Below are 15,235 nucleotides of genomic sequence, written 5' to 3'. Positions count from 1 at the left end.
GCTGGAGCCAGAACATGTTGAATATTAGCCATGAGAACCAGTCAGATTAGGGATATATTCTGAAGCTAGAGAAGATATAGAGGAATCAAAGATGATGCCAGGTGGATAGATAGTGATTACAATTGAGAATCATTTGAGTTGGAGAAGACATTAGTAGACAGCATTTTGATGGAAGATTTTTAATAGAAATAAGTGGTACTTTTTGGACATGGTAATTTGAAGATATTCATTGATGAATACAATGAAAAGAATATGGGGGTAGAATTTTGGTGACTATTGGGGAACTGAATGCCAGCAAAGAAGACTGAGATGGGACAGTGAGATAAGAAAACAAAATACAGTATCCCAGAAGACAAAGAAAAGAATGTTTCTGGAGGGAAGGATGGGGATGGTAATCCTTTCAAATGTTACTGAAGCGTTTACAAAAATGAAGAGAGATTTTAGGGCAATGAAACTACTCTGTATGATACTATAATGGTTGATACATGTCATTATACATTTGTCCAATCCCCTGGACTGAACAACACCAAGAGTGAACAGAAATATAAACTATGCACTTTTGGTGATAAGGATGTGGCAGTGCAGGCTCATCAGTTTTAACAAATGGCCCACTCTAGTGGGGGATGTTGATAATGGGGAAGGCTATGCATCCATGGGAGGAGAAGGTATATAGAAAATCTCTGCACCTTCTGACCTATGTCACAGTGAACCTAAATCTACTCTAAAAAACAGTCTATTAAAAAATGAACACAAGCCATTCACTATTAACCTAAGCATGAAGATGGCCACCTACAACCTGTTTCGGTAAAACTATGTGAAAGAAATCTTACTTGGAGTTGACTTAAAGATGGAACAGGGAAAATTAAACTGCAAGCATGGAATATAAACGTATCTTTTTAGAAATACTGCTATGTGATGGATATAGGTTGGCAGAGGTAACAAGCACATATCTGGTTATGAAAGAATTCTTCCGAAAATTAAGTGCATTTCTTTGGAATGTGACATGAATAGAAGCTTTCTATAAGGTAGAATGAATATGTACATGGGTTTAAAATATTAATAATGGCAACCTTCTACAGAGCATTTCATGTGTGCCAGATACTACTCAAAATGGATATAGGTCCTCTTATCAGTGTTATGTTGTTTATTCACTATTTTGCTGAGGAGGAAATCGAAATATAGAAATTGGAGATACCCAAGTTTATGTGGCAGAACTGAAGAATAGAAACAGTTTATAATCTGAGACAGGAACACAAACAAGAAAAGATGGAGAGAGTATCCATTTATTATATCCAAAGAGTTGAAGGAGTCAGAATGAGAGTGGGTGTTGAGAAGTGCATCTGACCCATTGCTGAGGGACGTGAGATTAAGGAACAGGTCACGAAATTTGTACCATGAAGTAAATTGAGGTTGTCATAGCCAAGCAAGAAGAAAGATGTAGGATGATCAATACAAAGATGGTACTTTGCATTGCAACAGGAATGGAAGTAGGGAGATAAGAAAGAATATAGCTAAAAAGGAGGTGCAAGAATTGAGAGCAGTGCTGACAGCTGATGTTTATACATGGATATTTTGGGGGTGTTACTTTTTTTAATGTTCCTAGAATGCATTTACCTGAGTAAGACAGGTTCTTTAAAGGTGAGTGGCCAGGATATATTGGACTGAAGAATATGAAGCAGAGATATATGAGTGATGTTAGAAAGCTACAGTGTTACGGAGCTTAAAGAAAGTGAAGCAGTGTATGAAAGAGGAGAAAAGTTTTCACAGAAAAATTATCAGTTAAAGTAGGCCTTAAAAAAATGCACAAGGATTTAATTAGCAGTGATTAGGGGAAAGCGTATTGTAGGTAGAGAAAGCATCTTTAGTACCTCATAAAGCCATTCATTCATTCATTCATTCATTCATTCATTCATTCATTCATTCATGCAACATATATTTATTGACCTATTATGTGCACAGGACTTTTAAAGTATTGTAAACTAGAGCATGAAAGAATAATTACAATACCAACATAATTTACAAGCATTACACGAAAGTCAATGCCTTACAGCAGATATCAGAACGATTATTTCAGACTTAAAAATCCCATCTTAGAGAAGTTGGTGCAATAATATACAGAGCATAGTTTACACTGAAGAACCTAAAACAACATACATATATATACATATATATATATATGTATGTATATGTGTATATATAATATGTATATGTATATATATGGCATGCATACTAGAAACACATTTATGGTTAAATGTAGTCATATCCCATATTTGTATATATTTTAATATACTTTTGATGTATTCAGTTCTTTGAAAAAATGTATGCCTTACTGCCCTATGTTTATGTATTTATAAATATGATTAAATATGTAGCATAATTTAAAATAGCTCAATTTAACAAAGCATCTATTTACATAGTAATCATTTCACAAAAATGCATGCCCCTTATTGGGACTCTAGACACTACTACTTACTACATCCTCCCATGACTTTTGAAATTGACTAATTTCATCTGAGGTTTAGGAGCAAGTTTATTCAATTATTTTCATTGTATTCAGGGTTTAATGACTTTAATTTTTTTAAAATTAGATTGTTTAATAACCCACAAACAAGATTCACACTGCATTACAGATTTATTTACTTTTTGTTTTCATTTTACTTAACAAGGTGTTTTAACCATTTATTCTATTTAATCATGTCTTTGATTACGGGTGTTTTGTCATCTTACATCTAAGCATATATATTACATGCTCTAATTTTTCTTCATTGATAAAAGGATTATAACTTACACTGATAAACAGATTTAATTTTTAACTAAGTATGATCATTTAACTTCTTTCCGCTTCCAGGCAAAGTATCAGGATTTATATTTAAGTACTTGAAATTGATTTTATATCTATCTAAATTTATCTTTTCCATAAAATGGTTTATTTCAAGAAATAAATCATCTAATTGCCTTTACACCCCTTCATTTTTCACACTTAGGCCACTTAACCTCCAAATGTTGAACTCTGGCCACGATTTGTGGATTCAAAACTATTGTTCAAAACTATGTGTTTGTTTTTTTTTTCAGAATTATTGAATTTCTATTTTCATCTGGTCTTTTAGTTCTACCAGCTGGACAATAGCCATGATCAAACAACCTGGCCCTTACTTTGTACTCAGTTTCTGATAACATTGCCTTATGTTATTGCCATTTGCCTGAACACTTGACATATTCTATGACCTAATTTCTTCAGCAGGAGATATTCCTTCTCATCATCTGACCTGATACGTTCTTAGATTGTATAACTGCTCCCTACCTAGGACACATCTACTATTGATCTTTGCTATTTCACTGTGTCTGTGCCCTCTTTATATCTCTTCTTTGCACAATACATAAAATAGGGATAATAGCAGTGCATCCTTTTTGCAAAGAATATTAACAAATTACTTAGAAATATACTGTAAAAAATACATGGGAACTCTTTTCTCAAGCTGAAGGGAAATGACCCAAGGTGGTATAAATTTAATTTATAAACTCACAGAAAAGAATAAAGAACATTGTAAATGATAATATGTTGAGATATACAGATATATATAAATAATACATATGTAGATATGTTTTAAATGCATAACTATTAAAGGAAAACATAATATTAGCTCTAAATAATGTTAACTCTAAATGAGATGAAATAATTTAGAGTAGATAATTCAATGTATGGTATGACTAGGATTTAGAAAAATTTGTGTAAGTAGTGTAAACCAGTGCTTATTTTCTGTAGAAAAGTTGAGGTCATCTGGAGAAGTTAATCTTGCTTGTATATGAGGTATATTTTCATAATTTTTGGCATAATTTTTATTTTATCTTATTTGACAGCACTTAACAATTAAAGACACCATATTTTGACCTGGAATTCTTAAGGCAGTGGTATAAAGTGACACGTTTGTTTTTGCAGAGTGTAAGAATTTCTCTTGATTGCTGGTTTGCATTTTTTATCATTTGATATTTTAGAATCTTGACATATTTGTAAGTTGAAGTAAAAAATAAATGTGCTGATATGGAGAGATAGATAAGAACAGGGTTTGTTTTTCAACTTTTGTTTTTGATCTGCGGGAAAATAGCCTGAAGTTTTAAAGGATAAACTCATACCTCCCAGATATGCTTAGTAAAGAACAAAAATGTAGTTAATTTTCTATTGCTTAAATATTTCCTAACAAGTTCTCAGGACAAATTAACTGATAATTTAAGGATTATTTGGAAAATAAAGGTTAAGAAAAGGACAATCTTCATACCCAAATGAATAAAATAAAAAAATTGTTTGCTTTTCAATAAACTTCCATTTTTAAACAGTTTTTGATTTATAGAAAAATTCAGAAGCCATTATAGAGTGTTTCCATATACCCCTCCCCTATTATTAACATTTTACAAAGTATGGTACATGAACAAAGACATGCATTATTATTAACTAAAGTATCTAGTTTTTTCAGATTAATTTAGTTTTTACCTAATGTCTTTTTTCTCTTCCAGGATCCTACCTAACATACAATGGGATTCAATAAATATCAAATAATGTTAATATAAAATATTAACATGCATTAATTTAATCATCTTTCTCCAAATATTTATGAACCACCTACCACACACTAAGTGTCATTAGAAATAAGCAAAAGAATGGTGCAAATCTTTTTCTGAAGGAGCTGATGCTCATCAACTCATAGAATGGATACATCCACATGAGATGTTATACAGCACTGAGTCCCATACCCACATTTAGAGACCAGGAAACTAAAGACCAGAGAATTAGAAAACAAATGTCAAAATCTCCAAGTCCTAGGCCCTTGGTATAATAGAAGTAAAAAGACCTATATTAAAAGAATAGTAAAAACCAAAGAATGATACAAGGGATAATGTTTATGTTATCAGAAAGTACTAATAATGTTGTGTGTATAAAAATGTTTTCATTTAAAGTAATTCAAAAGACACTTCTATATTATTTTGAAATTACTATTTTGGTATCCAAAGTGATGTCTTTGGTATTAACAGAGATCAAGATGCTCACCAGGACTCGAAATATATTCAGATTATCTAGTTGTTTAAAGAAATAAGTCGGCTTGATTTGTCACATTAACTTCCTGCTAGAAAATCCTGTGGGTTTTTTTGTTTTGTTTTGTTTTGTTTTGTTTTGTTTTTTGTCGCTAAAGTTTTCTCCCTATAGCTCTTGTCAAAATATTTCACGTATAATCACAAAATCTTGGCCAAATATCTCATACCTGTCTTCAGTGTTTCTGTTCCAAATAGTTGCTAGTAACACTCATCAAATATTGAATAAGCAATATGCTAGAAAAATCGCAACACATTTAGTAATCACCTGTTTCAAATATCGTGGTCCCAAAATAGCAGTTAGTAGAATACATGTAATTTTATAACTAGTGTGCTTGGTTGGCGGTAATACTAAAATCAACATTTGGTAATAAAGTCATTTCTGTCAATATGTGTTACTTTTATCAAAAACAATACATTTATTATGTCTGGAGGAATTCTCGCAAACCATATATTGGGACAGAAAATATGTAAGTCTATGGTAGATACCTTTATATATGGTTCTTAGTAATTAATTCTTTTCACTCCTCATTAAGAAATTGTTCCTCAGATGTTCTACTCTTCGTCATTCGGCTCCCTTGGGGTAAAGAGAAAATGGCAGAATGGAACCATGTGTGATAATTCTGTTTCCAGGAATGCAGCTTTGGAGCCAGATGGATCTCTCTGCCCCCACAGCCTCTTTCTTCTCTGAAGAGCTTTCATCACTATTTATTTGGCTTTGAGGAAAAGAGGCTCCCCCTGGTGCAAAGACCCATCTTTCTGTAGCAACAGTACTTAGGGTCTCAGAGTAATACAAAAGAAAACAGAGATGCTTCTGTCTCAGTGAATCCCTTATGACCATATTGTGACTTTATAGGCTACACAGTGTTGAATGTGCTGTGTAGTTAAAGAAAGTCCTGTTCCAAGACAGAGAGGATCAATCGTGTAAAATGATGATACCAGGTCAACTAATAAAGGCTGAACAATGTCGTTTGGATTTATTGACATGGAAAACAATAGAGCGATTTGGTGGAATGGTGGGGAGGGGTCTATCTGTACTGGTGTTTGGGGGTGACTTGGTAGTGAGAAAACTGACCTCTTGAGTGCAGAATGCTCTGTCAAGAAAGCTCTCTATAGAGAGAAGGGGTAATACCATAAAATGTGGGTTTTGTTTTGTTTTGTTTCGTTTCATTTTGGATGTGAGAAAATATTTCAATGGCAGAGGAAACATTCCAGTTCATCATAGGCAATCAGACTGATACTCTGTGATTTACCGTAAAAACCGAAGTTCTGCCATATGCTATTAAATGAATACATCGTTCATCTTATAAGCTAAAAAACCATCCTGCTGGTATTATTAGCCTTATTAGGGTGTACTGGACCTAGTGACTACAATATGCCAAGTGCGACATGATGTCACTTCCATAATCACTTACAAAGCTCTGTGACTTCCACTTGCTAGCCTTCTCTTTCTGATGGCAATCTCTCTTACCCTCTTGCATGCCCTGATGAAGCACGGAGACTTGTTGTAAATTACTCTATAGAGAAGTCCATGTGGAAAGGAACTGAGGGAAGTTTCCAGACAATACTTATGAGGGACTGACATCTCAGTTCGAAAACATGGGAGGAGCTAAATCCTGCCAATAGTCAGGTGATTAAGTTTGAAAGTGGAACCAATCTAGCCTTGTGAAGACTGCAGCTAAACTGCTCACAAATTCATGGTTCACAGAAGCAATGAGGTGATAAATGTGTATTGTTTATACCTGTAATTTTGGGGGGGTAATTTGTTTCACAAAAATAAATAACTAATTGTCCCAGTGACAAACGTATGCTAGTGACAATGTTCATCATGATGTGCCATGATAACACTTTTTCCCAATTATTATTACCACAAAATAAATTGCCTTGCTCCATGTCACTATTTCAAGAATCAAGAAAAGAGGGGAGCCTGGGTGGCTCAGTCCTTAAGCGTCTGCCTTCGGCTCAGGGCGTGATCCCGGCATTATGGGATCAAGCCCCACATCAGGCTCCTCCATTGGGAGCCTGCTTCTTCCTCTCCTACTCCCCCTGCTTGTGTTCCCTCTCTCGCTGGCTGTCTCTATCTCTGTCAAATAAATAAATAAAATCTTTAAAAAAAAAAGAATCAAGAAAAGAACCAAAGTATAAAAAATTAAGTTGACAAATACCTTCTTTCCAAGGGGTATTTCCATTTAAAAAGACTAAGTTAATAGGAAAGACATTTTAAGTTCAATAAATATTAAAATTAAATTGCATTGAAAGACACCCAATCTTCCTTCCAAGAAGCAGCCCACCAACCCTGATTGTGAGACATAAATGTACCTTGAATTTTTACTAGGGAGTAAAATGATTCTTGGAAGATGACAAAGGTTCTCTTCACTATGACAATGCCCATCTGCAAGTTATTTCAAGGTTCTGAATTCTCATCTCAGCAGAAAATTAATTACAAGAATATCTTAGCTTTTAATGGATTTTAAATGATCTAAAAACCCTCTCTGTATTTTTAATATATAATTCTTTTATATTAATAGCAGAACAGATATGAGGAATAAACTTTATGAAGCATACAGCACATCAATAACTCTCCATGTATTTGAAGTCTTCTGCTTACATTTTTTAATGTATGCTCTGAATAAGATTAATTTTCTCATAAGAAGCATTTGCAATCTAGCTGAAAATACTTAATAGAAATTTGTGTTATTTCTTTAGAATGAATGCAGACTAATTTTCCTATTCTTGCTTGTTTAGCATAACTTTTTGTTCAAAATTTATCTGAAAGTCATTTTCATAGCTATAATACAAATATTTTCAAGCATAAGATAATGTTTTGTTTAGTAATCTAAATGGCAAAATTATTCTAATCAGTGGCAGTATTATATACAAAAGTTCCAAATAAGTTATGAAACACAAGAAAGCATTGAGGAGTGTTTACAGTTAATAATGATTTGGTAAAAATGTGTTTTTGTTAGATGTTGCAAAACTGCAACATTATGCCAATGACAGATTTCACCAAAAGCAGACAAAATTTCATTCAAAGAAAAAATCAACTATGCAGTTTGACCATGGGTCATCTATACCTTATTTTTAGCATTCAATAAAATGAAGATAATAAATATAGTAATAGCTATCTCAAAGGATTGTTGCAAGAAATAAATGAGTTATTGTTAAGTAGAGTGTTTCAAAAGTGTCTGGCATATGTAAAGTGCTTTATGTATCATCATTATTATTCTTATCATTTCCAGTAGAATAATTATGGCAAGGAAAATGCAATTGTGTTGTTTGGTGCAAGTACGCATTCAGATATATTAACCATGAAAATGATGTAACACATCAAAAAGGTACATGCTGATCTATGTACAACTTGTTGTATGGTTAGTTTAGAGTAAGAAATATACATATTTTCATTCAATAAATAAATAATGATAGATGGATAGATAGATAGATAGGATGCCTAATATACTCCAGAAAATTGTCTTGACAGAGTAGTGTGAAACAGCAATAAAAAATTCTTTTTGAGCTTATGTTCCATGGAGGTACATACAGAAGATAAACAAGTAATACTATATAGTACGCCAGATGATCACAAATGTTAACAGATATAAGAAGAAAGACAAGAAAGTAAAGGAATCAGAAGTAGGAGGGTGGGGAGGAAGACTACAGTTTTAAAGAGTGATCAGCAAAGACTCATTGAGGAAGAAACATTTAGTCAAAGACAAGGAGATGAGGAGGAAGCCATGTGGATAAGGAAGAGGGCCCTTCAGACATAAGAAACTGCCAATGCAAAGGCCCTGACGTAGAATGATGTCTGGTATGTTCCAGGAAATTCTAACAAAATATCTTTCATTAATATGTAATGCTAGATGACCATAAAACTTCTAATACCTAGTGTCCATTTTAGATATTGTTTCCTCTTAAATTCCTAGTTCTTTTAAAATTCAAATCATAATATTTATATAAAAAGTTTAACAAATTTATATAAAAATTTAACAAATCAAAAATGTATTTAACATTTTGCATTTTACAATACATTTCACATTTGTTGCATAATTTAATCATCTCAGGACACTTGTGAGATAACATTCCCTTTATAGAAAAAAAGATAATGAGCTAAGATGGGGTAGGTCATTTGATCAAAGTTATCCAGGATATTACTGAAAAATTATAACTATAACCCCTATGAGTAACTAAAATTACAGTATTTTTTCTTGTTGTACAACAGTTCCAAGTTATCAGCAAAGCTAAAAATGAGATGTGTGATATTCACTACATTGAAAGATTTTTCATATTGATTTTATGAAGTGTGTTCATATTTAAACCAAGACACTAAAATTTGTAATTTTGTGTCATTTCTTAGCCCAACTTCATCTGAAAGAAACAAAATATTTTGGAAAGAGTATTCTTACAGAACTTAATGGTTGCATTCTTAAACTCTTGTATTATAGGTCTTATTTTCTCTAGTAGTATGATGGTAAATATATTAAGAACAGAAGGAGCGCTGCATTACAACAGGGAATAATCAGATAACTGCACATGCACACGCACCCCCCACACACACAGTTGAGTTGCTTGTTCTGACAGCACTAGGCTTATTTCACCCTCCAATTTTCATCTGTGAAAGATGGGGCAATATATTTATATAAAGACTGAGCTGAGTGGGGCGCCTGGGTGACTCAGTCAGTTGGGCATTGGACTCCTCGTTTTGGCTCAGGTCATAATCTCATGGGTTGTGAGACTTGGGCTCTGTGCTCAGTGGGAAGTCAGCTTGGGGATTCTCTTCCTCTGTCCTTCTCCCCACTCATGTTCTCTCTTTCTCTTTCTCTCTTTCTCAAATAAAGTAAATAAATTTTGAAAGACTGAGCTGTGACATTTAGGCTCATACAGAACCTTATAAACCAAGTAGATTCTATACTTGCCATAGGTTAAATTTTATTTACTATGGAAACAAAATGCTGAAAACTACCATTTTTTAAAATTCCAAGTTGTATAATAGAATGTAGTGTTACAACTGTATATGCTGATATGATATATTAATTAGCTGTGATGCTCTCTCTGTAAGAATATCTTAAATTTACTAAGAATGCTAGAATTTTATATTATCAATCAGAGACATGATAGAACACAGTAATTATTTTGGTATATTTTTCATAACCATGTGAAAAATACATTATTAACTCATTAGAAGTACATTATTGGGCCATGACATTTTGTAATGGCTTTAGTAATTACATTGTTTACACAAAATAAGGTAAGTCACAATATAAGTGAATTTTATATATTACATGTTATATAAAGTGCAAGGAATAATCACTAATGTATTTTATGACTTCTTAGTAAAAAGGAAAATTATACAAAATTGTAATCTATATGAAATATTCCTCTTCAGTTTTGGAAAAACATTTAATAGTATAGTATTTCCTCCTTATCCATATGGGATATGTTCCAAGACTCCCAGTGGATACCTGAAACCACAAATGGTACCAAACCCTACATATACTATGTTTCTCCTATACATTCATACTTATGATAAAGCATAACTTAAAATTAGCACAGTAAAAGATTAATTAGAAGAACAAATAATAAAATAGAACCATTATGACAATATACTGTAATAAAAGTTTTGTGAATCTGGTTTCTCTCTCAGAATATGTTGTACTGTGCTCACCCTTCTTCTTGTGATGATGTGAGAGGATAAAATGGCCTCATGATGAGATGAATTGAGGTGAATGACATAACCCTTGTGATGTAGTGTGAGACTACTATTGACCTGACCATATCTCAGTAGGAGGATCATCTGCCTTTGGACAGGGAGTGGTTGACAGTGGGTAACTCCAACTGTGAAAAGTAAAACCACAAATAAGGGGGAACTACTGTATTCATGAATTCTTCTAAAAGACACATTTGCTTCATATCAACTCAGATATATTGCTATCACATTACTATCTACATGTGTACTCTGAATTTTAAAAGTGAGTATGTACATAATACAAATTAAAAAGTCCTGTAATGAGGAGTGCCCAGATGGCTCAGCCAGTTAAGTGTCAGACTCTTGATTTTGGCTCAGGTCATAATCTCAGAGTCGTGAGATCAAGCCCTGCTTTAGGCTCTGTGCTCAGCAAGGAGTCTGCTTTAGATTCTTTCTCTCTCTCTCCCTCTCCCGTTGCCCTTCCTCCTCTGTTCTCCCTATCTAAAATAAATAAATAAATCTTTAAAAAATGTAAAAAAATAAAATAAATAATCAAAAATCCTGTCAGGAATGAACTGTATTTACAAATAACACTTAGAAATTTAGCCTTTCTACCTTGGGTTGAATTTCTTCTTTCAAGCAGATGCATTCTCTTAGAACCATTTCCATCATTCATTATATATTGACTCACCATTACAGTAGACATCTGTTACTTTGTGCTAACCACAATATTGGACATATGTTTTGTCTTCTCAGCATACATGCACTATATTTTTCTATTGGAAACATTCCTATTTTCCTTTCCAAAGCCACCAAACCTCATCTCATCCTCATGGTTCAGGAAAGTGGCCCAGCAAGATTCAATTTCAAAATACTTTCTGCAATTTGGGGAAAGAGAAACCTTGTTTCCATTTGGAATTATAAAGTGAATAGGACAGAGATTTAGAGATCATCTTGCCAACTTGGAATAGAGGAGGCCTCCCTGCCTTCTTGAGGATGAAAGCAATATAGGGAAAAGTAAGACTTGAGAAAATGAAAGTTTCTGAAGGCAAATTTGAACTCCTGGAACCTGTCATTCCTGAAGCTGAAACCCTATGTTTTCCTTTCAGTGAACCTACAAATTTGCAGTTTGATTTCCATTTTTATTGCCACAAAGGAAGAGTCATAAATAGTTTGGAAATACTGCTTACTAAAGTATCTTTTAAATAGAAACATTTTATACAAAGGAAACATCAAATTCTCGTCGGTATGAATTCTTTGGGAAGAAACTGGATCAATCAAGTCTTTACGTATTATAAGCCTTCTAATTCTACGCTATGATAGATAGATATTATAAGCCTTCTAATTCTACGCTATGTTTTTCAATTTGTGGATCACGGTGTGGTTACAATTTCAACCACAAGATCTTTGAAAATCTAATTGGTTTCAATTAAGATAAGTTACCATAAGCTATTTCCACTGCTTAGATGAAACTGAGAAAAACTGACAAGTTTTTTCAATCATAACACATAAAACCATCCATAAAATAGATCAATCTCAGCTGTATCTAGCTGTATTTTCTGATTTTGGTTTTATATCAGGTTTTCAACGGAATATTAATATAGTGATAGTGAACACACAGCCATGCAATTGGAAGACTTAGAGGAAAATCTTATAAACCATGTGAATTTGAACAATTCTCTTCACACTCAGAAGTTTTAGGATTTTTTTTATGTAAAGTGATATTATTTAACATCAAGAGTGGTGGCTGTGATTGAGACATGTGAGAATACCTTGTGAACTGTTAAACGCTATATGATTACATGTATGTGTGTATATATATTATATGTGTGTGGCCATATGTGTGTTATGTATATGAGTATGGAGAAAATTAGATTTTACAGAATCCCAGAAATTTTTCTAGATTGTATGAGGAAATGATATACTGTGGGATTTAAGAGCACTGTCTCGGTAGCCAGATATCCTGGGCTCAGGTCACATCTCTGCCACTTACTACTTATATAACCTTGCACAAGTTTATCTCTTCTTAGGGCCTCCATTCCCTCATGTGTAAATAATTTTCATTAATAATTTAGTTAACACAGATATAAAGCTTGGAACAGTTTGACCTTTTCTTGGTGTATGATTAGCCCTCTATTACTATTAACTTTTAGTTTGAACAATTATTAGGTAATTCTCTGTTGTGGTTTGCTCAGCCCTTGACTCAGATTCAGTTTTCTCAGATATGGTCCTCTTAGGTTTTTCCATTATTTGTAATCTGGACAATATTTGTATACTTCTTCCATTTTCCAGAATGCTGAACATGTCAGGCATGACATCAAGGCAGAGAGCCCAGAGAAAACAAGTTGTCACATTCTTGCCCCTGGAAACAATCAGGTTTCTTGGATAGGTGACAATTTCTCCTTTGGGTGACATCAAGGGGCAACATATATTATGTTTGCTTGTTTATCACTGGGTTTTCCCTGGTAGATGATGAGTTCCTTAAGGGCATGAGTCTTTCTAAATTTATCAGAGCAAACCCAGGGTCTTTGAAAAGGAGTTAGAGGGTTAAAAAAAGGAGCCAGGCAGGGTGAGGAAGAAGAGACTTGGAAGAGGAAGTGGAAGTTGCAGAAATTTGCACTACTCTGTAAAGTATTGAAGCTGGAATGAAAAAAAAAAAAAGCCAAGACGTATTGCTGACACTGATAATTATAATTGAGGCAGAGTGTGTAAAAAGACAGTAGTAATTTAAAGGTGTAGTGGAGGTGACATTAATAATAGTAACAGTAGAAACAATTGGTGTCAATGTAAAAGAACTAATTTTTCCTTAATCTTTGAAGTCAATGGTGGTCTTGCTAACAGTCAGATATGTTTGAAGCAATTGGAGCTTCTTCCCACTGCTCTGGAAACCAGCAGAAATATTTGAAATCATGCAAGTTAAAATTGATCTTAGTGAAACTTTGGTGGTCAACAAAGGAAAGAATTTGAAAGGCCATATTTACATTAAGGCATCTGGGATATCTCTATCTACTGTACTATCTATCTATCTACTGTAGCTGGAGACTACAACTCCAAGAGAAACAAAACTGTTGGCTTCTGGCATTCTTCAGTCTTCCAATATGGCAGATGGTGATAGTTTCAATGAAATGAATTCACATAGAAGGAAAACTCAGATTTTTCTGGGAAATACATACAAACATTCCAAAACAGTGGTTTTGCACATAGATGGTATTGATGATACATCTCAGAGAACTCTCTGTGAAGAGGATTTGTTAAAAATTAAAGGTGTTTATATCTGTGTTTTGAAGTCTTTTATCTCTGTGGTAAAGATCTCTCTAGTTTCTTCTATGCTTTTTTCAAGCTCAGCATGCACCCCAATATTTAAAGTAAGTAGCATTATCAATAATAACCAAACTATAGAGGGAGGCCAAGTGTCCATTGACTGATGAATGAATAAAGAAGATATCATATATATATACGATACGCATATCATATACACACATAATGGAATATTATTCCACCATCAGAAAGAATGAAATCTTGCCATTAGCAACAATATGGGTGAAACTAGAGGGTGTTATGCTAAGCAAAATAAGTCAGTCAGAGAAAGACTAATACCATATGATTTCACTCATGTGGAATTTAAGAAGCAAAACAGAGGAACATAGGGGAAGGGGAGAAAAAGAGAAAGAAGCAAACCATAAGACACTCTTAACAGTGGAGAACAAACAGTTGCTGGAGGGGAGGTGGGCAGGGTATGGGCTAAATGGGTGATGGGTATTAAGGAGGGCACTTGCTGTATTGAGCACTGGGTGTTATATGTAAGTGATAAATCAATAAATTCTGCTCCTGAAACTAATATTACACTATATGTTAACTAACTAGAATTTAAATAAAAATTTGAAGAAAAAAATTAAAGGTGTTATTAGATTTACTTTTCAAATGGCTGTTCAAAGTTGTGTGGTATGGATCCATCCAGATTTGAAAACAGAGGCTTTGCATCAGCAAGAGCATCAACCCAGGTTATGAAGGCTCAGCAAGTTGTGAAAAGTGAAAGTGGAGAAGAAATGCTGGTCCCATTCCCAGACATGCCTGCGGAAGTAAAACAGAACACAGAACTACCTGACTACCTGCGTAAGGATGAGAGCCCACAAAGAGCAGGACAAAGCATTGTCTTAGGTTGACTCACCTGGAAGGTAAAGTTCCTGCCAGAGCAAAGCCGCAAATTTTTATCCAGATCATTTTACTGGTGACTTTAGTTTGGTTCTCAAGGACTGTGTGAACGAACAAGGGGCCAGTTTTCCATTGTTGTGGTGAACTGTCAAGTGCATGTTGCAATAAGTTATCATGAAAATTTTTTAGATTACATGATTGTGTATGCTGTATTTTACATTTTATTGGCCAGTTTGCCCCACTCAGTAGTAAAAAGGACAGATGCTACAAGTGGAATTGCTTTGTTATAAAGGTCTTATAAAAAAGTTAAGGCAACTGCAA

The 15,235-nt window shown here is 33.8% G+C and overlaps 1 pseudogene; it reads left to right on the top strand.

Annotated features, from left to right (window-relative positions):
* Window positions 1-14,920, top strand: part of LOC123775423 (armadillo repeat-containing protein 1-like) — a 60,570-nt pseudogene extending 45,650 nt beyond the window's left edge.
* Window positions 14,921-15,235: the final 315 nt, after the last annotated feature.

This window comes from Ursus americanus, chromosome 8 (assembly GCF_024610735.1).
Source record: "Ursus americanus isolate L20-20 chromosome 8, mUrsAme1.1.p, whole genome shotgun sequence".
Taxonomy (NCBI): Eukaryota; Metazoa; Chordata; class Mammalia; order Carnivora; family Ursidae; genus Ursus; species Ursus americanus.
The sequence above is the reverse complement of the archived record's forward strand: the minus strand, read 5'-3'. Positions and strand labels throughout refer to the sequence as shown.